General features: G+C 24.1%; 1 protein-coding gene across 2 annotated transcripts in view; it reads right to left on the minus strand.

Moving 5' to 3' along the window:
• The window catches only part of LOC122503703, a 63,806-nt gene extending 61,991 nt beyond the window's left edge, over positions 1–1,815 (minus strand). The window contains exons 1-2 of one of the 2 annotated variants that reach the window (XM_043614350.1): positions 1,661–1,815; positions 1,101–1,209 (exon numbers count right to left, since the gene is read on the minus strand). The gene's annotated coding sequence lies outside the window, so the exon portion shown is untranslated. Of the gene's footprint in view, positions 1–1,100 lie in introns of both variants that reach the window. The other variant, XM_043614349.1, reaches the window with a different exon arrangement.
• Between the last annotated feature and the right edge of the window lie 23,919 nt (positions 1,816–25,734).

Genomic DNA, 25,734 nt, shown 5'->3' on the forward strand with positions numbered 1-25,734 from the left:
TACAGTTTTCAGCTTTTGAATTAATAAATTTTATTAACAACTAGTAATTGCAACTAATTTATTAGTACAATTTATTAATTCAAAAGCAAAAATTCAGTAATTAATTTAAATTCAAATTGGTAAACATTTTTTCTTATTCCAATTATAGCTTTTCAGTTACAATACTGAAATGGAAAATAATGTAAATTAATTTAATTTAGTAAAAAGAATTAGTTTTTTTAATACACAAAATGTTTCTTAATATAAAATAAATTAAAGGGTGTAATAAAATTAATATTGTCATTCAATTGAACGTTCATAATTTTTGAAACATCCTTTTTTTAAAATTTTTATTTGATATATATTTTTAGGAAATAAATTTTTTATAACTAACTTATATTTTTATTTAATAATTTGTTTATATTTTCATTATTTCTATTTTTTACTTTTCATTCATCATTTTTTTTATATAATTGCCGGTAAAAATGAAATTAAACGAATAAATAGAAATAAAAAATATACTTTAATTATAAAAAAAAGTTGTGAGAATTTAAAAAAGCAGGAGGTGGTTTAAAAAAGAATTTTATTAAAATTTTTAAAAATAATACTAATTAACCAGCTAATTAGTTAACTGAATACCCGAATTTTTATAAAATATTTTGAATCTGAAATTATTAAAAAATTCTTTACAGAAGTTTTATTTAAATTGTATTGAAAATAATTAAATTTTTCTAAAGAATTTTATTATAATTATGAAAATAATTGAAACAAAAAATATATAATTTAATTATAAAAAAAATGTTTTGAGAATTTAAAAAAGCGGTAGTAGAGGGGTTCAAAAAATATTTTTTCCTTTACAAACATTAATTGAACTAAAATTGTTTTTCATAAATCTTAATTAAAACATATTGAAACGATAGGGGCAAAAAATGAATAAAAATTGTTTTTGTTGTACTTTAGCCTCAAGGGAATTGAGTACCTATATTAATTGATGAATGTCTCTTTCTCTTTTATTCATATGTCCAAAGTGCCAAAAAATGTTGAAAAAAATAATGTATGTATATTCAAAAATGTAAAAAAAACCGGTATATAGAAAAAGATGGTTTTTATATCGTTTTTACCTTATTCGTAAAATTGCCAGGTATACAACCGAATCCACATTCGATTCGATCAGTCGTTACTTTCGATCGTTCGCTCCCACAGATCTTGCTTCCACATGCTTAACGATCACTGCACACATTAAAATAAAAAACTCAAATCCACAATTAAATTTCTCACAAATAAAAACTAACTCACAAATACACTCAACACACACAAAAATTGGGTAATAAACGAAACAAATATTTAAAATGCACTATTTATTTTTTCACAAAACAATTTTATGAAATTCTAATTTTGAAAATTGAAAAAATGATTTTCCAAGGGGAAAAAAATGCGAGACAGGCAAAGTTAACCGAGAAGCGCATCCAGCACAGATGTTTCACTAAAAGGTATATTTTGTGATCGAGAAACCCAAGCGCACTGAACAAGACAACACTGAGTGGCGACTCTACGTTACCGGGCGAGAAGGAGGTCTCACTAAAATTGGGCCAGTTGCCCAGTTGTGGAAAAATTGAGAAAAGAGGGAATGGGCCTAGAAATTGATTGTGCGGAGGTGAAGAAAAAAAGGAAGGAAAGGTACCTGTGATTAAGGAGGATTTCTAGAGATATCCTGAGAGCAGCTGTACCCACCACCACCACCTTCACTGCCAGGCATGCTGCCTTGGAATGTGCTTTTGCCCCCTAAACCCCCACCCCACCCGTCCCCACCATAACCACAAAGAACAACTCTCCAAGGGCCCAAGGAGCCTGACATTGCCACACTCCTGCGGCCTGCCTGCTCGCTTGCCTGCTTCGAGACCTGGCAATTTTACACAGCAGCAGCGTCCTTTTTCTTCCCCCCCACTAAACAATTTTTCAAACCGGCAAACGAGATACGGACTCCAGATTTTGTTGCCCACCCTCTTTCTTTCTTTCTTTCTTTCTTTCTTTCTTTCTTTTTCTCATTTTACGCTCAAAATTAAAAACCTATATATATAGGCCAAAATGAGTAGATCTTTTATTTTTTTTCCGCTGAATTCTTCAAATTTTCTTTTACTGGGTTAGAATGTCACTTTCACCAAAAAAAAAAAAAAATTAGGATTTCTTTTCCCTTTGTGAAAAAATCCGAGACATTTGCAATTTTTTAGGAGCATAAGTTGTTTGGAATGATGTTGAACACGTTTTTCTGATTTTCTCGAGGGTTCCATGAAATTTTTTGATTTTGTTTTCATTTTCTTTCGGAAGCCGTCTCGAATTGTTTTTCAATTGACATGGGCACGTATTTTAAGTCGTTTTTTTACGATTTCGGTGCTGGAAAAATTTCCTTTTGGTTTCTATTTAAAAAGGGAGTAAATTTGTTCTTGGAGTATATAGTTACATTTCTTTGAAGAATGTTCTTTAAAAATTTGGAAAGCGTTGCTGTGCGTGGAAAAAGAAATAAACTTATTACCATTATTTGAGGTAAATTTTGCTAAGTTCGAAGTACATTTTTGTAAAAATAGGGGGAAAGTATAGGTACTTTGAACGGAGCAAAATTTACTTCGAAAATAGTAAAAGTTGACAAGCGGAGAAAACGATAAAAAGTAATTTTTACTATTTTCATGATAGATTAGATTTTTAACTCCATTGTACACTTGAGAGAAGTTATGCAAATTTTATGACAGAAAACCTAAATTGTCAGGAACTTCTGATCATTTTTTTTTTACTATTGACCGCAACTTTGACTATTTTTGGAGTAACTTTTGCTGCGTTCGAACTACACTTTTGTAAAAATTAGTAACATTTATTCCGAAAATAGTAAAAGTTATCAGAAATCTGCAGAAGTTTCAGACAGTTTAGTTAATCTTACTTTCAGCCCACTTTTGACTAAAATCGTTTACATTAGAACCATTTTTGACTGAATTTTAACTTCTTCAGAGTATGATTTTAATTTTCGATCATTTTGGTTTTATGATTAAAAGGTTGCGCAGACTTTGTTGTTTCTGTGAACTATTTTCTTGACAACAGATTCTAATAACAGTTGTTAAGAAAGAATTGTTTAGCGAAATATTTGCTTAGCAAAAGAATTGTTTAGCAAAATAATTGTAAAGTAAAGTAGCAAAAATTATTGTAACGCAATAAATATTTAACAGTAGTTTTCTTAACAGTAGTTGCTAAGAAATTGTAGCTCAAAGCAATCATTGCTATACAACGTATATTTTTCTTGTTAGTATTAAGTAACAAATATTAAATAAGATTGCTAAAAAATTGTTATACTTATAGCAATTGTTGTTAGATGATTATTAATTGATAATATAGAAACAAATATTTGACTGCACTGCATAAAGAAATATCTTTAAAAAGTTTTTGGTAGTCATTTCATAGAGACATAGATGCTTTGGTAGTCACTTTATAGATTGGGGTACAAAAGTTCCAAAAAAGTTCTAAGAAATTAGTTCCAAGGATTGTTTATTCCAAAAGTACAAAAGTTCCAAAAAATAAGTTCCAATGTAAATTAAATAAAAGATCAAAAAAGAGTAAATGTGTTTTAAATTGTGACCAATTGCTTTTAAGTACATTTTAAGTAAATTTCTGTCTCTCACACTCTCTGACGTTGTCTTTTGTTTATACTTTTGTTTTTTGTTATCTTTAGATAGATTGTATAATATATTATTATGTTATAATTATTTAATTATTTATAAAGTTTTGTCAAATTGAAATTATGCAGATTTTTGTTCTTTACTTCTAAACAAAATTAGAAAATTGTTAAACTTCCTGGGATTAAGAAATAGAACATTTATTTATTCCGCATTATTTTTGTTTATGAATCACAATTTTTTTAACAAAATTATTATTTTGTTTTAGAAAAAGAAGAAAAATATTTGCACAATTCCTATTTTTAATCTTATTTTTGGAACAGGATTTTCCACAGGAATTAAGACATTCAAAAATTTCAAATTCAAACCTTTTTTAAATTAAACAACTTATAAAGGTATTGTTATAAAACATGAAGATATTGATTGCTCCGAGTCGAAGACTCGGAGTGATCGATTTCTTCATGTTTTCAAATAATTAAAGATGACCAAGTAATAAAATCATTATTTTATATTATCAGAATATTGATACTGTAACTCCATCAAAATTATTTTCATTATTTTAATTCAATTATTATTTTCTAGAATTTTAAATTATTTTTTATGAAAATAATTGAGATAAGGACAAAATTTTTTTTGACATTTGAAAATAATTGAATTTTAGAGAAGAATTTTGTTATTTATAAAGATAATTGGGATTTTTATGAGAATTTTTTTCAAATTTTGAACATAGTTGAATTTTATAAGAAGAATTTTATTTTTTTTTTTTTGAAAATAATTGAATTTCTGAAATTATTTGTAATTTCTCCAAAATTGAATTATTTTTAGTGTTTTCAACAAAAATTTAAATTAGAAAAGTTTTAAATTCTATTATTTTTAAAATTGCTTATTTTATTAAAAAATCGCAGTAAGAAGTTAGAATTAAGTTAGAGATCACTAGTTTTTCTAGTTAGATCTCACTGAAGTTAGAATTGTTGTTAGTATTATTTATTTACTTCGAATGTGACGTAAACATGTTTTTTTATAAAAACGGAATTATAAAAGTGAAATTAAAAGAATATCCGTCCTATTTTAAAGCAACAGTTGCTGAAAACAATTGTTTAGCAAGCCGTTGCTAGACAATAAATTTCCAACAATTTTTAAAAATATATTACTTCTTAATTTATTTTCAGGTAGATAGTTCATAAATTTGGAATAATAATTGTTAACAATTTGTTGTTTTGCATTAAAATTGTTTCTTCGAATCCAAATTCGTTTGATAAAAAATGTATACCTACTTATAAATATCAATTTTTTAACAAACGTGAAAATGAGTTTAGTTGCTATCAGTTTTAACAATGATTGCTAAAAGAAAGTTACTTAGCAACCATTGTTAATCAATAAATTTGTAAACAACTGTTAACAGGAAACTGTTGCTATGGTGAATTTTCTTCCTCTCTTTGGATTCTGTTGCTTTACATCTTTTACTATATATTCAATTATTTTATTTTACCACTTTTGAAATTTGAATTAGTAGAAAACTACTAATTAACAGTAAAACCGTAAACGAGTTGAGCCCCTATTCCAATTAGTAAAAAGTAACTATAACTAGTAGAAAACAACACTAAAATATTTGATAGACACAAATCTACTAATTTTTTAGTCATTTAACATAATTTAAAAATTAAATTAACTAATGAATTAGTTGACTAAAAAATTAATCAGCACTGTTACTAATTGAATTACTATTAAATTATATAGTCAAAAGTGGCTTTTTAGAGAGCATGTTTAATATCAAAACAATTTAGTATAATAAAAACAGTTTGTTAAAATAGTTTAATATTATTATAAACAATTCTTTTTAATGAGATCTTCAAGAATTTTTATCACCGCTTTTTTTTTATTTTTTTAGTTTATTTGTTTATTGGAAAAAATTGTGTGAAATTTCATAGTAACACAACTTTTGAAACGACATATATTTTTTAATGCAACAATGAGAGGTTTTATAAAAACCTTTTTTTTTTTCAACACACATTTCATTTTGCGCACGAATATCGTCTCTACTAACGCACTTTCATCTTTCATTTCATCTCATTCTCAGTAGTGTGTCTGTCGACACTTCCGGATTTTAACGTTCAGCATTAAATGGTACGTCTTATCATGTGAATTGTTCCTCCTTTTGCCTTCAGCATTCTCTGTGTAGCGTCTTTTATTCACAATGAAAAAGTGCGAATAAAAAAAGAAAAATTAAAACCTATCAGAATAATAATTTCTTCTTAAGGTAAATCGAATTCATTGAGATATTATTAATCGAGATTTAAAAAAATTAATTGAATTTGTAGCAGAATTTTTTTTAAGTAATTAAAGAAATATTGAGAGAATTTAATTTAATTTTGAATATATGAATTTCTTTTTTGTATAAGTAATTTTCATTTCTCTTTTGTACCTTGTATCCTTTTCTTCTTTTTTTCTCATTTTTTTATCCTCTTAAATTAATAAAATCCTTTAATACACATAAAATCATGCATATATTCTCCTCTTTCTCTTTTTTAAAAGCAAAAGAGATTTTCTTTTTAAAACAAAATTTTATAAAAATGGTCATTTTTTTGTACGTTAGAAAATATTTTAGTGGAAGAAAATAGTTTCTACTTTATGCAAATTTGGAAAAATTTTAGTTTTTTGAAACTTAAAATTCTTTTTCTAATATTTTCTCAGAGTTTTTACACTTAGACATTTTTTTCGAAAAATAAGTCTACTAAGTTTTAATCTGCTTAGAAATATTATTAGAAATATTGTATAAAAAAATAAAAAAAAAAGTGTTTTCGAATAATATTATCATCTAGGACTTGTTCCTTCTGAAAAACCGGTTTTCTTTTCTCTACTCTCAAATTTTTTTTAAATTTATTATTTTTTCGAAAATTAAAAATTGTTTCTTAGTTTACTGTAAATATAATTGTTTATAACTATTTTTAATGTTAAATATTTAGTAAATTCTTCCACAATTATTTAATAAATTAATTTTTAATGTTTATTTTTTCTTGTTTAATTTTTTGAAATGTCTTTAGAAACATATGTTCCCAAAACCAAATAAAAAACGTATATTTGATTCAGAATTAAATAATAAAAATTTCACAGGAATTCTATTATTTACAAAATCTTTAGAAATTTCTACGCAGTAATTCAATTATTTTCGATAAATAATCAAATTTTTTTAAGAGATTCAATTATTTTCATAAATAATAAAACTCATCGGAGAGTTTCATTTATTTTTAATACAATTTTAAAGGAATTTCTCGAAAAATGTAATTATTCTTAAAAATTTGATTAAAATTCAAACAAAGAAATTGAATTTCTTGAAAGAATTAAATTATTTTCAAAGATTTTAATGAAATTATTTTTAACAATTCAATGTTTTTTCAAAATAATTTTAATAAAATTCTACGTAGAAATTTAATTAATTTCAATAATTTATCAAATTTCAATTATTTTCAATTATTCAATAATTATAATTATTATTTCAATTATTATTTTTTTATCCACTATTTCAATAAAATTTCACAAAAGAATTCAATTATTGTTTAAAAAGAAATTTTAATAAAATTCGTCTCAAGAATTCAATTATTTTAAAAAGTAATAAATTTCATCGCAGAATTCAATTATGGTCAAAAGTTTAAAAAAAAATTCTCTTCAAAATTTCAATTATCTTTATAAATAATAAAATTTTTCTCCAAATTATTTTTAAAAACTTTTCTCAATTCATTCAAAATTTTTACAGAGATTCAATTATTTTTAATACAATTTTAATGTAATTTCTCGAATTAAAATTATTCGTAAAAAGATTTTTAATTATAGCTATTTAAAAATTTGTTCATAAAATTCTTTATGAGCGTTCAATTTTATAAAACATTCAATTATTCAATAAATTATTTATTTGCATTTTATTTGTATTTAAATAATTGAATTCTCGTAAAATTTTGTAATAAAAATTGATTTAAATATGAATTTTAGTTAAAATTTTAGATAATAATTGAATATTAAACTTTCTTTTGAATTAGTAAAAATGTTTTCTAATTTGAATTAGTGACTGAGTTTTTGCTTTTGAATTCGCAAATTTTACTAATAAATAGTCGTTTCTACTAATTTAATAGAAAAATTTACTAATTGAAAAGCAGTCACTAATTCCAATTAGTAAACATTTTTACTAATTCAAATTTATTTTTTTCAATTAATTTTTTTGAAAAAGTTTAATTGAATTTTTTTGAAGTTATTTGATATTTTTATTGTCTAATATATATTTGATTGAAGAATTTCCGAATATTCTTATGGAAAAATTAGAATGACTAATTAATTAATTTTGTAAAATATAAATGTAGTTTTAAAAACCTGGAAAAATTCTGTTTTTTAACTTGGAAAATCTGGAAAAGTCAGGGAATTTGAAATGAGCAAAAGCATGGCAACCCTGAAGATTTTTAACAATAATCTTTTTTAACTTTACGTTAATATTTTTTTATTTCTTAATATTCGTTATTATTTATAGTACATTATTTATATTAAAAATACAATATTGATTGTTTTTTTTTCTTTTTCAACTGCTTCTATTAACTAGAAAGGTATTTAATTTTTATTGAAAAGACAGTATCCTACTTTTGATTAGAATACATAATATAATTAAAAGTAGTAGAAATCATTAAAACTATCATTAAAATTACTATCTAAATCATTAGAAAATTAATAATAATTTTTAATTTGGGATAAATAAGGTATTGATTATTTTGAAAATATTTGAAATTCGTGGGTATGGTAGCGAGTTGTGGGAGAGAGTTGAGACTCTGTCTGCCAGATGACGCCATAGTTACCTTCGAACCTTCTGAATTGGTAATGCCTGATTTTCCTCGTGGTGTGTGAATTTACCGTTGTCTGTTTTGATAACAAAATATAAAAAAATTCTTTTAATTTGACAAAGGTTTAGGCATTTTCATTTAATTTAACATTTTTCTTTATTTGTCTTAAATTGGTAAGTTTCAATTTATATTTTCATGTTGCGACATTAATTAAAATTCTCTCTCCAAACGTGTTGTTTCTTGTTTAGCAAGTTTCGCGCCAGTTTGCTATTCATTATTTATTTCATAATTATTATTTGAAAAAATGAATCTGAAACAGATTATTTAAATTTACAAATTCGTAGAAAAATTGTCTTTTTCGTAAAATTTTGTTAATTAATTGTGATTGGCCTAACTTCTAGTACAGATTTCAGAATATTCCTAATCTTTCGATTGATTTCACTCAAAATACATGTTCGATATGAATTAAATATATTTATTATTTATATCTTGGTTTGTATTCTCCCATTTTTGTATTTTTTTGTCTTTGTATTGTATATAGTACGATAAATAATTTGAACTTGAAAAAAATGGGACAGAAAAATTTCACATTCGCTAAGAAGCGAACCCCAGCCCTCGTTGTTCCCAGTCGAGTAGTGACGCCACTGAGCTATGTCACTTTAACAATGCCAATTAGATAAAAATGTCCTTAAGATATTTGAGGCAAGCTTTCTTCAACTTTTATGGCAAATTTTCACACATGTATTTATTTATTTAAATTAAGCTAAACTATTTTAAACAACTAATAAATAAAAATTAACTAATGAACTTATAAATAATAATTAAATAATAAAAATCTTTTTTTCAGAATTACATCACAATGGGAAAAATTGCGAGACAATTTTCAAAGTGGAAAATGGAGGAATATTTGAGTCATGGAAGTTGTGGAATTTTTGGACCTTCCGCCTTATTTTCAAAATTAATTTGCAATCAAAATTCACAAAAGTATTCAAGAAGCAGTGATGTGAGTACATTTTCTTTAATTTTATAATCAGAGGTAAATGTCCCAATTAGTAAACCACTAAAAATTTCACTCTAGGTACTTAATAAAGACAAAATTTCTCTCCTGTTCTTTCATGAAAAAAATTTGTTATGTTAAATTTTTTAATATATATTCAATTATTTATTAAAAATAATGGATTTGTAGAATAATTTTAGTTAAAAACACTTAAAAAAATTGAATTTTCTACAAATGATTGTAAAAATTCAATTATTTTCAAAAGTAATAAAATTCTTTGCAAAAATTCAATTATGTTCAAAGATTAAAAAAAATTCTTGTCAAAATTCAATTATCTTTATAAATAATAAAATAAATTCTTCTCCAAAATTCTATTATTTTAAAAAATTTTAATAAAATTATTGGCAAAATTTCAATTATTTTCAAAAATGTTCCTCATTTCAATGTTTTTCAATATATTTACTATAAAATTTTTCCAAAAGAATCTAATTATTTCAAAAAAAATTAATTATTTTCATAAAATAATAAACATTTCACAGGAATTCAATTATTTACAAATTTTTTATAAATTTCTTCGCAATAATGCAATTTTTTTATTTTCATAATTAATAAAATTTTTACTAGAATACAATTGAGGAATAGGATACTATAATGGAATAAGCTTAACATTTGCGGGTATCCCCTTATAGCATCAAGCCCCTTAATTATTTTCGTAAATAATAAAATTCTTTTTAGGAATTTAATTATTTTCATAAATAATAAAAATTATCAAAGAATTTAAATTATTTTTAATACAATAATATTTTAATCGAATTCTTCGAAAAATGTAATTATCCTTAAAAATTTTATTAAAATTCGTTATCAATTTAAAAATTTGTTGGTAAAAGAAACATTCAATAATTCAATAAATTATTTTTTATTTAAATAATTGAATTCTAATAAAAATTAGTTAAAAAATGAATTTCAGTTAAAATTTTAGATAATAATTGAATATTAAAAGCATTATAGCGTGAATTTTTAGAAATAATTGAATTTTGAAATTAATTTTTTTGAAGAAGGCTAATTGAACTTTGTTTTATATTATTTGAAGTTTTTATTTTCTAATATATATTGAAGAATTTACGATTAATTGAAATTTCGTAAAATTGAATAGGTAAACAAATATAAATAAAAAAAAAAATATAAATATAAAATTTTATATAAATATAAATATTGTAAACAAATTGATTTGAAAATTGTCAAAGAATTTTAGTTAAAAATGGTGCGTAATTTTTTTTTTTGGTCCGTAAAGTACGTATTTTTAAATACTGTCACTGCGGTCCGAGCCCTGATAATTTTTTTAAAAATGTTTATTTTACATTCATAATTTATAACGTTGGTGATGTTTACAATGATTTAGAAGAAAAAATAATTTTCTATTCAAACTTTTGTTTTAATAAAACTTTTACAATGTTTCCTGAACAAAAAGTTTCGTAAACGTAAAATATTGTTTTCTGAGTGAAAAACAGTTTTTTTCTTCAAATCGTTGATGACAAACGTTGTGAACTTCTCCCACGTCATTTATAAGTGTTATCAAATAAAAATTAAGCAATGCATTTTTTGTAACCCCTTATTATGTTGATTCTTAAAACCTGGAAAAAACATTTTATAGAAGGCCTGGGAAACCTGGAAATGTCAGGGAAATTTTTTTCAGATTAGTTGTAGACACCCTGATACGTGTTTCGATAATTTTTTAATTTTGAAAAATTTTGATTCTTGAAACCATCATTGTTTCTTAAAAAGGAGCAATATGTTTATTTGTTTGTTAAAATTTTGTTTTTGGAAAGCAATTTTGATTCTTATTGCGGATATATGAATCCCCGCATTTAAATTTTCACCACGAGGAGAAAAGTTAAAATTCCCTTCTTCTTCTTCTTTCTCTTCCTCCTTTTTTGCGAGTGAAAACTGTTGGTTTTACTGGTAGTTTGCGGTTAATCTTTCGGTCGAATAAGCAATCGTCTTTTTTTTTCTCTCTCCTTATGAGAGTGGTGCCTCTGACCATGGGAGTTATAGCGAGCGGTTATAGTTTAACGGTGAGCAATAATTTTGGGAAACCTGCGAGTCAGAACAGGGAGAGATTGGTGTGGCTAGCATGGCCTTCGTATTCGGACCATTAGTCTAGTACGGCAATTCGTCAAATCGGGAGAAATGTAGTATCAATAACGTTTCGCAGCTGCTGCCATTCGAGCATGCATTTCCCTAACGCGCAAATTGCACTCACTGTTTTCCAAACCTGAACACGACAATCGATTCCTTCACTTGTGCCCTTTTCAATTGATCATTGATTTTTAAATAATTTCAATAAATGCCAATCGCTTTATGGCACCTAAAATAATTGCTTTTCTATTTCGCTCACTTGTTTTTGATAATATTAAAATTATTATTTCAGGGTTCACAACTAATTTCGGAAGTAAACATTTCAAAAATGTTATTAAATTTTAAATAATAAACTAGATAATTTTTTGGAATAAAACAAAGTTTTTTATACAATAATTAAAGAGTGCCTTTATTATTGAACTAAAAAATATCTAGATTAATATTATCTATAGGGATCGTAAAAATATTTTAGAAAATTGGACTAATTTTCAGGCATGTAAAGTACGGAATGAACTTTTAAAAATTTGTGCAACTTTGAAGAGTTATTATTTCTACTTATTGTATTATTATCAATAGATCTTAATTTTTAATATAAAATTGATATCCAATTGGATCAAAATGATAATTTTAGGAAAACTGAATTCAATTATTTTGTAATTCTATAATTTTTTAAACATTTATAATAAGAAATTGAATTTTAAAAGAGTTTAAAATTATTACAAATAAATGAACTTTAAAAAGTTTCAATATAAAATATTAGAATCGAATTCCTTGAAAAATTTCAATTATTTTCAAAAATTTTTCTTAATTCAATGATTTTCAATATCTACTATTTTTATAAAATTTTCCAATTGTATTCAATTATTCAATAAAAATTTTAATAAAATTATACGCAAACATTTAATTATTATCAAAAATAATAAAAATTTTTTGGCAATAATTTAATTATTTTCAAAAATAATAAAATTCTTTCAAGAATTCAATTATTTTCATAAATAATAAAATTCATCGCAGAATTTCAATTATTTTTGATATAAGTTTAATTAAATTCCTCGAAAAATGTAATTATTCTTAAAAATTTTATAAAAATTTCGACAAAAGAATTCAATTATTTAAAAATTTGTTGATGAAATTCTTTATAAGAATCCAATTTTAAGAAACATTCAATTATTCAATAAATTATTATTTTTTGTGTTTGAAGAATTGAATTTTCGTAGAATTTTCAAATAAAAATTGATTTAAAAATGAATTTTATTAAAAATTTTAGATAATAATTGAATATTCAAAGCATCATATCTTGAACATCGTCGCAATAATTCAATTATTTTCATAAATAATAAAATTCATTGCATATATTAAATTATTTTTTATACAATTTTAACAGCATGTGACTATCAGAAATTCAATGGTAATTTTTTTGACCACACTTTTCTCTTTAAATATTTAATAAATTGAGCTGAAATTGTGTAAGAAAGTCTAAAATATAATAAAGAAGGGCAGTGACGTGCAAACTTTTTAATAATTTTGCGGAAAAATAATAACGATTAAATATCTACTTAAAATAAATATTTATTTATTTTACAATTAAGGAAATTCGTAAATAAATATAATAGAACAGTTTTTTCTTTGTACTTCTTTGTTTTTCTTTATACAGTCAACCAAAAATTATTTTTGAATTAAGAGGTCTACTCACTTTAGACTCACTAAAGAAAAGGCTATTTTTGAAAAAAAAAAATTTCAGGTTTAAATTGTAAATATTAACATGTGAGGTTTTACACATAAATAAATACACTCTCGAAGTGCAAGAAAAAAAATAAAAACAGTTTTAATTTTTTTTAATATATTTTTTCTATTTAAAAATAATTATTGAAAAAAAATTCAAAAAAGTGTACCATTGATGGAATTTTTGAAACAAAAAATTCAAATTGCATTAGATTCAGCATGTTCATAACTATATAGCGCATATCAAGGGATTTTAAAAATTTTGATTTTAAATATATTTTTGTGGCCTAAAACGGTGAAAGTTGCTACGTTTTTTTGAATTTTTTCAAAAAATGTCCACCATTTTGTCGATTTTGAAAAAAAATAAAATCTTATGATATGCGCTATAGCTATTATTAACATACTGAATCTAATACCGTCTGGATTTTTTGTTTTAGACCATCCATGTCAAAAATTTCATCAACGGCGCACACCCACTTTCTTTTATTAATATTTTTCAATAATTATTTTTAAATACAAAACGATATTTAAAAAATTAAAACAGTTTTTTTCTTGCACTTCGAGAGTGTTTTTATTTATGTGTAAAACCTCACATGTTAATATTTATAATTTAAACCTGAAAAAAATTTACAAAAATAGCCTATTTTTAGCGCGTATAAAGTTGGTAGACCCCTTAACATAATAATTTTGATTCAAATTTTAAAATCATAAAATATGTTTAATTCAAACCTATTTTTTTGGTTGGCTACATATTTTTTTGATTGAAAAATTTTTTTCTCTGCGTAACGAAACGATCGTTCGTGGTAAACTATATCCGAACTAAGTTCAGATAAAAACAGACGCGATCATCTGTCATATGCACTCGATGATTTCTCATTCTCGTCTCATTCAACACGCAATACTAATGATTGCTCTGCATTATTGTGCGAATAGAACAGTGCAGTGCCTCTTTGCTTCTAGTGTGAAAACTACCCCACAGTTGAGACAGCAGTTATCCCAAATGATATATAAAATAATAATTTGAAATAAAATTACAATCCCCGCTCTTCTAAAACATATCATTATTATCTTAAAATCAATAATTTCAATTGTTCGACATTAAGCCACAGTGATGAGAATATTCATTAAAATTACATTGACACATCGCTCAATGTGACGGATGGTTTATCCTTGAATCTGACAATTTTTAAATACCACACATGTATATCAGTATGAATATACCCCGTATAGATGCAATGCACTGGGTGTGATTGGTTATAGCATTTGCGAAATCAAATGTAGACGAGGATTGATATTAATTTCCTGTGGGTTCTCCCCCTCCTTGGTCGTCATCATCATGATCCCAAAAATGAGTCTCTCATTAGAGAGAGAGAGAGAGAGAGAGAGAATAGGCACACCCACTGCAAAAATGATACTATATACAACGAACGACTCCCAGGAAGGAACGATGTGTGATGTTTGTGGATAAATCCTCGTGCTCCTGGCACACAAGAACCGGGACTATCCTCGCATCTCGCTAAATAATAAATACGTGAGGGTTCTCCGGGGATACCCCCAGGGTGCCATTAGCGGGGTGTGGAGGTTCTTCACTCCCCTCCTCCTTCTTCTTCTCCGTTTCCTCTTTGTACTACCCTCACCGACTTCCTTTGGCTCTCTACCCGCCCTCGATCTGGAACGCGAGTCTAATACACTTAGACGCCAAGGCGCTACGCGAGACATGTCTATATGGCGAAAAAAGACCGGGGATTTTTACCCCCTCCGGCTTGTCCGCTTTGTGAAGGTAGTTTTCTTTTTTTTTCTCCACACTCCCCCACTCGACTCACTCGCTTTCACGCATTAAATCAATGCCTCCTTCATAATTTTAATCCCACGCTGAATAATTATACTCGGCTGATGATGAACCTGTTGGAATTTTATTGGAAATTCAAATTTATTGTTTCTGTTTTGGCGATTGAGTTTATGGATGCACTGCGAGGGGTGGAAAGGGGAATTTATCACATACCCAATATTTTTTATTAAAACACTCTGAAATAAGTATAAATAAAAATAACACGGTTGCCACAGGTCAGGGAAAAGTCGGGGATTTTTATTAAAAGTACTGGAAAAAATTAAATGTTTAGAATTTGTACGAAAATTCCGAATTTTTGTCTTTTTGTTTGCCTTATAAACTATGAAATTATCACGAATTCTAGAAAAAAACGTCAAATTTTTCTACTTCTGCCAATAATTTCTTTTTAAATAACTTAATTCTTGAAGAATTGTCATAAAATTATTAGGTACTCAGAAATTATTTAATGAATAATTTGACTTAAACATTTCAAAATTAATTGAATTTTAAAAGAGTTGCGTTTCAATTTGAAATTTTAGAAAATTTCAATTTAGAAAGAATTTAATTAAAAATTATAAAGAAGTTGCTAGTTTTTTAAAAAATTTTAATAATTAAAATTCAACTGACATTAGTCTAAAAATTAAATTTTTAGAATTTGTAAGGAAATTCTGAATTTTGGTAATAAACAATTATTTCTTTTTAAATAACTTAATTATCTAGAAGAACTATCATCAAAAGATTACTTATAAATTATTAATGAAGAATTTTTTTGAAAAATTTTAATTTCAATTCTGTTGAAATTAGTTTTAATTTTAAAAATTTTAACGCAATTATTTGAAAGAATTCAACTATCTTAATAAATATCAAAATTCTTTCCAGAAATTCAATTATTTTCAAAAATTATCGTCAACATTTCAATTATCTTTATAAATAGCAAAATTCTTCGCCGAAATTCAATTATTTATTTATTTATTTACAATGTCCCCGAGGTCAAAAGAATATAAAAAAATTATATTCAGACATTTTTATAAAAATCATTGCAAAATTCAATTATTTTCATAAATAATAATATTCATCACAAGAATTCAATATTATCTTCAAAATTAGTAAAATTCTTCGCAGAAATTCAATTATTTTCAAAAAATCTAAATATAATTGTCGTCAACATTTTACTTACCTTTATAAATAGAAAAATTCTTCGCCGAAATGCAATATTATAATCAGAAATTTTTATAAAATTCATTGCAAAATTTAATTATTTTCATAAATAACAATATTTATCACAAGAATCCAATTATTTTCAAAATGAATAAAATTCTTCGCAAAAATTCAATTATTCTAAAAAAATCTAAAAAAAATTGTCAAAATTTCAATTATCTGTATAAATTAATAGCAAAATTCTTCGACAAAATTCAATTATTTTCAGGAATTTTAATAAAATTCATTGCAAAATTCAATTATTTTCATAAATAACAATATTCATCACAAGATTTCAATTATTTTCAAAATGAATAAAATTTTTCGCAAAAATTCAATTATTTTCAAGAAATCTAAAAAAAAATTATTGTCAAAATTTCAATTATCTGTATAAATTAATAGCAAAATTCGTCGACAAAATTCAATTATCTATTTTCAGGAATTTTAATAAAATTCAATTATTTTCATAAATATAACAATATTCATCACAAGAATTAAATTATTTTCAAAAGGAATAAAATTCTTCGCAAAAATTCAATTATTTTCAAAAAATTAAAAAAAAAATTGTCAAAATTTCAATTATCTGTATAAAATAGCAAAATTCTTCGACAAAATTCAATTATTTTCAGAAATTTTAATAAAATTCATTTCATAATTTCATAAATAATAGTATTCATCACAAGAATTCAATTATTTTCAAAAATTTTAATAAAATTCATGGTAAAATTTCAATTATTTTCAAAAAATTTTCTTAATACAATATGATTTTTAATACTCTACTATTTTAATATAATTTTACAAAAGAATTCAATTATTAAGCAAAAATTTTTGATAAAATTCTACACGAATATTCAGTTATTTTCCTAAAAAGTTAACAATATTCATCACAAGAATTCAATTATTTTAAATAATTTTTCTTAATACAATAATCTGTATATCTATTATTTTAATACAATTTCTCAAAAGAATTGAATTATTTTAAAACAATATTGACAAAATTCTACATGAATATTCAATTATTTTCTAAAATAATGAATATTTCACAGGAATTCAATTATTAAAAATAATATTTGCATTTTAATCGAATTCCTCGAAATATTCATTATTTCTAACAATGTTATTAAAATTCGTCGAAAGAATTCGATTATTTAAAAATTTGTTGATAAAATTATGTATAAGAATTCAAATTTAATTCAATTATTCAATAAATTATCTATGTTTGTATTTAAATAATTCAATTCTCGTAGAATTTTTTAATAAAAATTGATTTAAAAATTAATTTCTGACAAAGTTTTGGATAATAATTGAATTTTGGAGAAGTTACTATAATATTTGCAATTTTTCGAAATAATTGAATTTTGAAAAGGTTTAAAATTAAAATCTTTGAAAATCCGAATTTTTCATTCTTTATTTAAAAATTCTATGGAACTAATTTTCTTCAAAAAGCTTAATCGAAATTTTTTAAAATTATTTCAAATTTTTATTTTCTAATGTATATTTAATTGAAGAATTTCCGAATAATTGAAATTTTTGGTAAAATTGAATTGTAAAGAAATGGATTTGAAAATTCTCAAAGGAACTTTATCATAAAATTATTAAAAACAATTAATTTAAAGAAGAATTTTAGTTAAAAATTATGGAAAACAATAATTGAATTTAAGTAATGAAAGTAATTTTGAATAAGTTACATCAGTAACAATATTCTTATAATATAAAATAATGATTTTATCTCTCGGTCATCTTTAATTATTATAAAACATGAAGAAATTAAGCACTCCGAGTCGAAGACTCGGAGTGATGCATAAAAAAAATAATAATTATTAAATATTTGCTTAAAAATGGAGTTATTGGTGTTTTTGAATAATTTTACAATTAAGGAAATTCGTAAATAAATGTAATAGAACTTTTTTTTTGAGTATCTAATAATAATTTTTAGAGTGAATCAGAATATTCTTTAGGGTTAGAGAAAAAATCAAAATTTTGTCTGGAAATCAGGAAAAAGTGAGGGAAAATCAAAATTAAATTTTTGTTGCAACTTTCTTGTTGAATAAAGAAAATAAAAATCAATGAAAAATTCAACAACTAATTAAGGACCATTCAACAAAAATATATTCAGCGAAACCATTGTTTGAAAAGAGAAAGAGTGAGAAAGAAAAAGAATTTCGTTAAACAATAAAAGAAAAGAGTCAACTAAATGAGAGTCACTGCTAGTAGCAAATGGTCTCGATTAACCGTTTGACCGAGTAGAACGAGTAGTTGACATTTTCCAAGCGTACGAGGTTCTCACAGTCGGATAGTCTGTTTCTCTCTTTCTTTGCATCACATTCCGTGATGCGAAAATTCAACAAAATGAAATAGAGGAAAATATACAGGAAAAACCACTTAAAAAACTCATCACTCAATCTTGATTTAAAGTCGGCTTCTTGTATTTAAAAATATATACATTGCAACAAACTTTTAACTGTTTATTATTCATGATTACAATAAAAGGAAAAAATTTTTTAAAACGTAAAACTATATTTTCTCTAATTCACCAACTTTTTATATTTATTGAAAAATTGATTTTTATTTTATACAAAAATTTAAATTACATACATCGGACTGAATTTAAAAATAACAGTTTTATAAATGTAAAAAAGGTTGAAAACAATTGTTTTCTGTTAGTGTGTATTTTCACTTAATGCTTTCAGTTACCAATCTTCAGCTATAATAAGTTTAAGTCTACGTATTCTTGGCCATAATTTCAAGTCATATATTTTCTTTTCATTATAATATTTTTCATATTTTGACAGGAAACGGAAATTGTGAAATTTGATATCAGTTTCTAATGAGCCTGTATAATCCTTAAAGTTACGTGGAAGTGACTGCTTTTGTTCTGCTCGACCTACTAAAAAAAACACCCTTCGGCTGGATAATTCTTCCCCAAGCAAACTACCATCAGGCTTTAAACTATCTATTAAGATTAATGTATTCTCGTATCAAATAAGATAGTTTAATTCAACAGTTTGGTTAAGTGAAATAAACTTTTTCCCAAAGTAAACGAAATCATCCCGTAATCAACACGTGAAAATATACACAAGTGTACCCTAATTCCAGTCCTCTGGATGAAAACTTCCAAACTCGAAAAAGAGTTAATACAGAAAAGACGTGAATCAGTATTTTAAAATAAAATTTCTGTGAAGTATTTACTGTAAATGAAAATTTAACATTAGAAAAGGGTTACTATAGATCAGGGAAATCAGGAAAAACCCGGAAAACTCAGGGATTTTTATTAAAATTACTGGAAAATTTTTAGAATTTTTAGAATTCATGAAAAAATTCTGAATTTTAGAGTATTTTTTGTTTGCCTCATAAAATGTGAAATTACCACGAATTCTAATACAATACCTTCAATTTTTTCTATTTCTGCCAATAATTTCTTTTTAAATAACTAAATTTTTGAAGATGTCATAAAATTATTGTTTAGAAATTATTTAATGAATAATTTTCCTTAAATATTTCAAAATTAATTGAATTTTTAAAAGATGAGTAGCGTTTACAATTTTTCTAAATAGGATGAACTTCAAAAGGCTTTAAATTGAAATTTTATAAAATTTCAATTTTAAATGAATTTAATTAAAAATTGTAAAGAACTTAAATGTTTGAAATTTTTAGTAATTTCCAGTGGTGTACTTTCATGGAATTTTTCGACGTGAGCGACCAGCGTCGTTTTTCAAGACACAAATTTTTCCGAATCGGAAATAAATTCTAAAAAAGTTCTGAGTACCTTCGTGTTTCGGAAAAAGTTCTTCTTGAATAAAAAAACCCCAATTTAATTCAATTATTTTCAAAAGTAGTAATAAAATTCTTCGCAGAAAATCAATTCGGTTCAAAAATTTGTAAAAATTCTCGTTAAAAATTAAATTATCTTTATATGAAAACAAAATTCTTTTCCGAAATTAAATTATTTAAAAAATTTTGAATCATATTCTTTGCAAAATTTCAATTTATTTCAAAAAATTTCCTTGAATTAAATGAATTTCAATATCTACTATTTAAATAAAATTTTCCAACTGACTTCAATTATTTAAGAAAATAATTTTAATAAAAATCTTAATAAAGTTTCGATAATTTTTATAAAAAATAAAATTTTCACATTATTTAAAAACAATTTTGACAATGTTCTATACGAATATTCAATTATTTTCTACAAAAATGAAAATTTCACAGGAATGCAGTATTTGCATAACTTTTTTCGAAAAAAATCAATTGTTTTTTCGAATTTCTTCGCAATAATAATTCAATTATTTTCACAAATAATAAAACTCATTGCAGAATTTCAATTATTTTTAATACAATTTTAATCGAATTTTCCGATAAATGTTGTTCTTCTTAAAAATGTTATTAATCTTATTCGAAAGAAATCAATTATTTAAAAATTTGTTGATAAAATTCTTTATTTAAATTAAATTATTTTCAAAAGTATTAAAATTCTTTGCTGAAATTCGATTATGTTCAAATTTTTTTTTAATTCTCGTAAATATTTCAACTATTTTCAAAAGTAATAAAATTCTTCTCCGAAATTTAATTATTTACAAAAATTGTAATAAACTTCTTGGCAAAATTTAAATTTTTTTCTAAAATTTTCCTTGATTCAACGATTTTTAATCTAATAATTTATTAAACTTTTCCAAAAGAATTTAACTGTTTAAAAGGTTTTTAATGAAATTCTACGCAAACATTTAATTATTTTCATAAATAATAAAAGTTTCACAGGAATTCAATTATTTCAAAACAATTTTGACAAAGTTCTACACGAATATTAAATTATTTTCTACAATAATGAAAATTTCACAGCAATTTAATTATTAAAAGGAGTATTTGCATAAATTTTTTCTAAAAAAACAATTGTTTGAAACCATTTTATAAAATTCTTCGCAATAATTCAATTATTTTTAGAAATAATAAAACTCAATGTAGTATTTCAATTATTTTTAATATAATGTTAATCAAATTCCTTGAAAAATGTAATTATTTTAAAAAATTCTATTAAAATTCGTCTTAAGAATTCAATTATTTAAAAATGTGTTGATAAAAATCTTAAATTAATTTTAATTAAAATTTTAGACAATAATTGAATATTAAAAGCATTATAGCATGAATTTTGAGAAATAATTGAATTTTCAAAAACGTTTAAAATTAAAATCTTTGAAAATCTGAATTCTCATACTTCTAACTAACGATTCTGTAGAATTAGTTTTTTTGGAAAAAGTTTAATTCAATTTTTTTTTAATATTTGAAGGTTTTATTTTCTATTATATATTTAATTAAAGAATTTCCGAATAATCGAAATTTTTGTTATAATTGAATTGTAAAGAAATGGACTGGAAAATTCTCAGAAGAACTTTATCAAAAAATTATTAAAAATAATTGATTTAAAGAAGAATGTTATTTAAAAATTCTAGAAAATAATAATTGATTTGAAATTATGAAAATAATTGTAAAGTTAAAATAATGATTTTATCACCCGGTCATCTTTAATTAATTATAAAACATATTTGAATTTGAAAGTTTTGAAAATCTTAATTCCTGAATAAATTTACAATATTGAGAAAATTCGTAAATAAATGTAATAGAACATTTTTTTTTTAAATATTTAATCGTGTATAGAGTGAATCAGAATATTCTTTAGGGTCAGGGAAAAAGTAAAAATCGTAAAAATTTTGTCTAGATATCAGGGAAAAGAAAATAAAATTTTTGTTGCAACCCCTGTATAGTCTTTTCTGCTGGCCATGTGGAACATAATGTGTATTTAAATAAAAATGTTGATCTCAATAAGAAAATCGTCCCATTGTGCTGAGTTTGAAGGGGTTTATTGTTATTTGTCTTTTTGTTCTTGAAGAGTATAATCGGGAGGGTAATTTGACTTTCTTGAATTATAAGGAGGTTGGAAAAAGGGGAACGATTATCGTGGTGTATATATAGTAGATGGTAGATGGTGGATGGTGGATGGACGCAGTGCTTCGAGATGCAGAGACATGCAGTGGAAAATGAGAGAGTGGGTGGTCGGTATAAGTATCAATAATTGAGCACTGTGGGGTGGCTGCTGACCATTTAGCGGTCGGTCGAAGGGTGAACTGAGGGTGGAGGAGGAGAATGAAGGGGCGGATATATCGGTAGATGTATCGCACGGCGAGGCCTGCTATCGACATGTCGACGATGCCAGCTAGGGCTGTATATCCCACGTTATAGGAAACTATCCTGGCTGCGATCATGATACAAGGAAATATAATCTGTCATTCGTGCGCGTGCTCTACTCTTTCTCTTTTTTTCTCCCTTTCTCTCTTTCTCTCTGTCATATTTCGCGGTGGACCACATTTTCTACAATATGTCTACCCTCTTCCTTCTTTCCCTTCTTCTTCTCCTTTACGCATTTTTTTCCTTTTTTCTTTTCATTTTTCTGCGACTACTGGATCTACACCGGAAGTACCCATCAGAGTTGAATTTTCACAGATTTACTCGAAAACCCTACTTTCGAAATTTTTGTCATATCATATAATTTGCGATTAGACAATTCTTTGTGTGTTACACAGGAAAAAAAAAGTCTGACTCCGTTTACACCATAAATTCAGCCCATGTATTTCACATAAGTCTGTCCTTGTTTAATGGGGCTGACTCCGTTTACACCTTAAATTCAGCCTCGAAAACAGGCTAAAAGTAAAACTTTTTTTTTAGTGTGTACATTTAGCCCCCAAAGTATCTGAACTTGCTGCAACATTGATATCAGGCGGTTGCTATATAAATTTAATTTTGTTTTTCCCTCCTTTCCAGTCAAAATTTAGACTTTTTCCCTGATCCTAAAGAATATTTTAATTCACTTTAAAAATTACTAGATACCTACACTGATAACAAATTTATTTGATTCAAATAAACGATTAATTGAGTATTATCAATTAAATATTTACTTGAATCAAATAATATTTATTGGAGTCAATTAAATGGTATTTGAACCAATAATTTCAGTATTTGAAGCAAATACCATCTAATTGACTCCACTGAATATTATTTGATTCAATGAAATATTTAATTGATAATAGTCAATAATTAATCGGTTATTTGAATCAAATAAATTTTTTTTCAGTGTACGTATGTACCCAAAAAATGTTATATTACATTTCTTTACGAATTTCTTTAAATGTAAAATTATTCTAAAGCATCAATAACTTCATTTTTATATAAATATTTAATCCTTATTATTTTTCCATGGGATTTTCAAAATTTCTAATTCAAACCTTTTGAAATTCAATAACTTATAAAAGTATTGTTATAAAACATGAAGACATTGATTGCTCCGAGTCGAAGACTCGGAGTGATCGATTTCTTCATGTTTTATATTAATTAAGGTTGACCGAGTGATAAAATCATTATTTTATATTATAATGTAAGAATATTGTTACTTCTTTCTTTGGGAAAATTTATTAAAATAGTAGAATATTGAAAATCATTAAATTAAAAAAAATTTTTTTGAAAATAATTGAAATTTTGCAATGAATTTTATTAAAATTTTTGAATATAATTGAATTTTATTACTTTTAAAATTAATTGAATTCATGTGATGAATACTATTATTTAGAGCTGATGTGCAAAATAATTCGAACCGAACTGTTCGAATTTTTTCGCCTAGTTCGAATGTCGATAATTCGACATTTCGACGCCCCAAAACCGAACTAAACTCGGTTCGGTTCGAATTTCGTACAGCTCTACTATTATTGTTATTATATTGCAAAGTATACAAAATTTCTGATTTCTAAGAAGTCAATAATGAATATTGTTACTGTCACTTCTAAAAATTTATTTTTATCACTTCAATTCAATTATTATTTTCCAAAATTTTTTAATTAAAATTCTCCTTTAAATAAATTATTTTTAATAATTTTTGAAAACGTTCTTTGAGAATTTTCAAATCCATTTGTTTACAATTCAATTTTACCAAAGTTTCGATTATTCGGAAATTATTCAATTAAATATACATTAGAAAATAGAAACTTGAACTAATTTTAAAAAATTCCGATTAAGCTTCTTGAAGAAAATTAGTTCTATAGAATTTTTAAATAAAGAATGAAAAATTCGGATTTTCAAAGATTTTAATTTTAAACTTTTTCAAAATCAATTATTTCGAAAAATTGCAAATATTATGGTAACTTCTCCAAAATTCAATTATTATCTACAACTTTAACTGAAATCAATTTTTGTTAAACAATTCTATGAGAATTCAATTATTTAAATACAAACATAGATAATTTATTGAATAATTGTTTTCTAAAATTAAATTCTTAAACATAATTTTAGCAACAAATTTTTAAATAATCGAATTCTTTTGACGAATTTTAATAAAATTTTTAAGAATAATATTACATTTTTCAAGGAATTCGATTAAAATTGTATTAAAAATAAGTGAAATTCTGCAATGAGTTTTATTATTTATGAAAATAATTGAATTATTGGGAAAAATTTTATAAAAAGTTTCAAACAAATGATTTTTTTCGAAAAAATTTATGCAAATACTACTTTTAATAATTAAATTCCTGTGAAATTTTCATTATTGTAGAAAATAATTGAATATTCGTGTAGAACTTTGTCAAAATTGTTTTTAAATAATTGAATTCTTTTGAAAAAATTGATTAAAATAATAATAATAATACCTACAAATTGTTGAATTAAACAAAATTTTTGAAAATAAATGAAATTTTACAGTGAATTGTATTAAAATTGTTTAAAATAATTGAATTTTATTACTTTTGAAAATAATTGAGTTCTTGTTATTTATTATTAATATCGTTATTTATGAAAATAATTGAATTACTGCGAAGAAATTAATGCCAAATTTTAAAAAATTTCATTTTTTTAAAAAAATGTATGCAAATTCTAATTTAAACAATTGAATTTTTGTGAAATTTTTTTTTTTTTAAATAATTGAATGTTCATGTACAATATTATCAAAATTTTTGTTTAATAATTCAATTCTTTTAGGAAATTTTATTAAAATAGTAGAATATTGAAAATCATTAAATTAAAAATTTTTTTTGAAAATTATTGAAATTTTGCCATGAATTTTATTAAAATTTTTGAAAATAATTGAATTCTTGTGATGAATACTATTATTTATAAAAATAGTTGAATTTTGCAATGAATTTATTTAAGTTCCTGAAAATAATTGAATTTTGTCGAAGAATTTTGCTAGTCATTTAGAAAGATAATTGAAATGTTGACGACAATTTTTTAAGATTTTTTGAAAATAATTGATTTTCTGCGAAGAATTTTATTTATTTTGAAAATAATTGAATTCTTTTGATGAATACTATTGTTTATGAATATAATTGAATTTTGCAATGAATTTTAATAAATTTCCTGAATATAATTGAA

The sequence above is a fragment of the Leptopilina heterotoma genome, unplaced genomic scaffold, assembly GCF_015476425.1.
Source record: "Leptopilina heterotoma isolate Lh14 unplaced genomic scaffold, ASM1547642v1 Lhet_27, whole genome shotgun sequence".
Classification (NCBI taxonomy): Eukaryota; Metazoa; Arthropoda; class Insecta; order Hymenoptera; family Figitidae; genus Leptopilina; species Leptopilina heterotoma.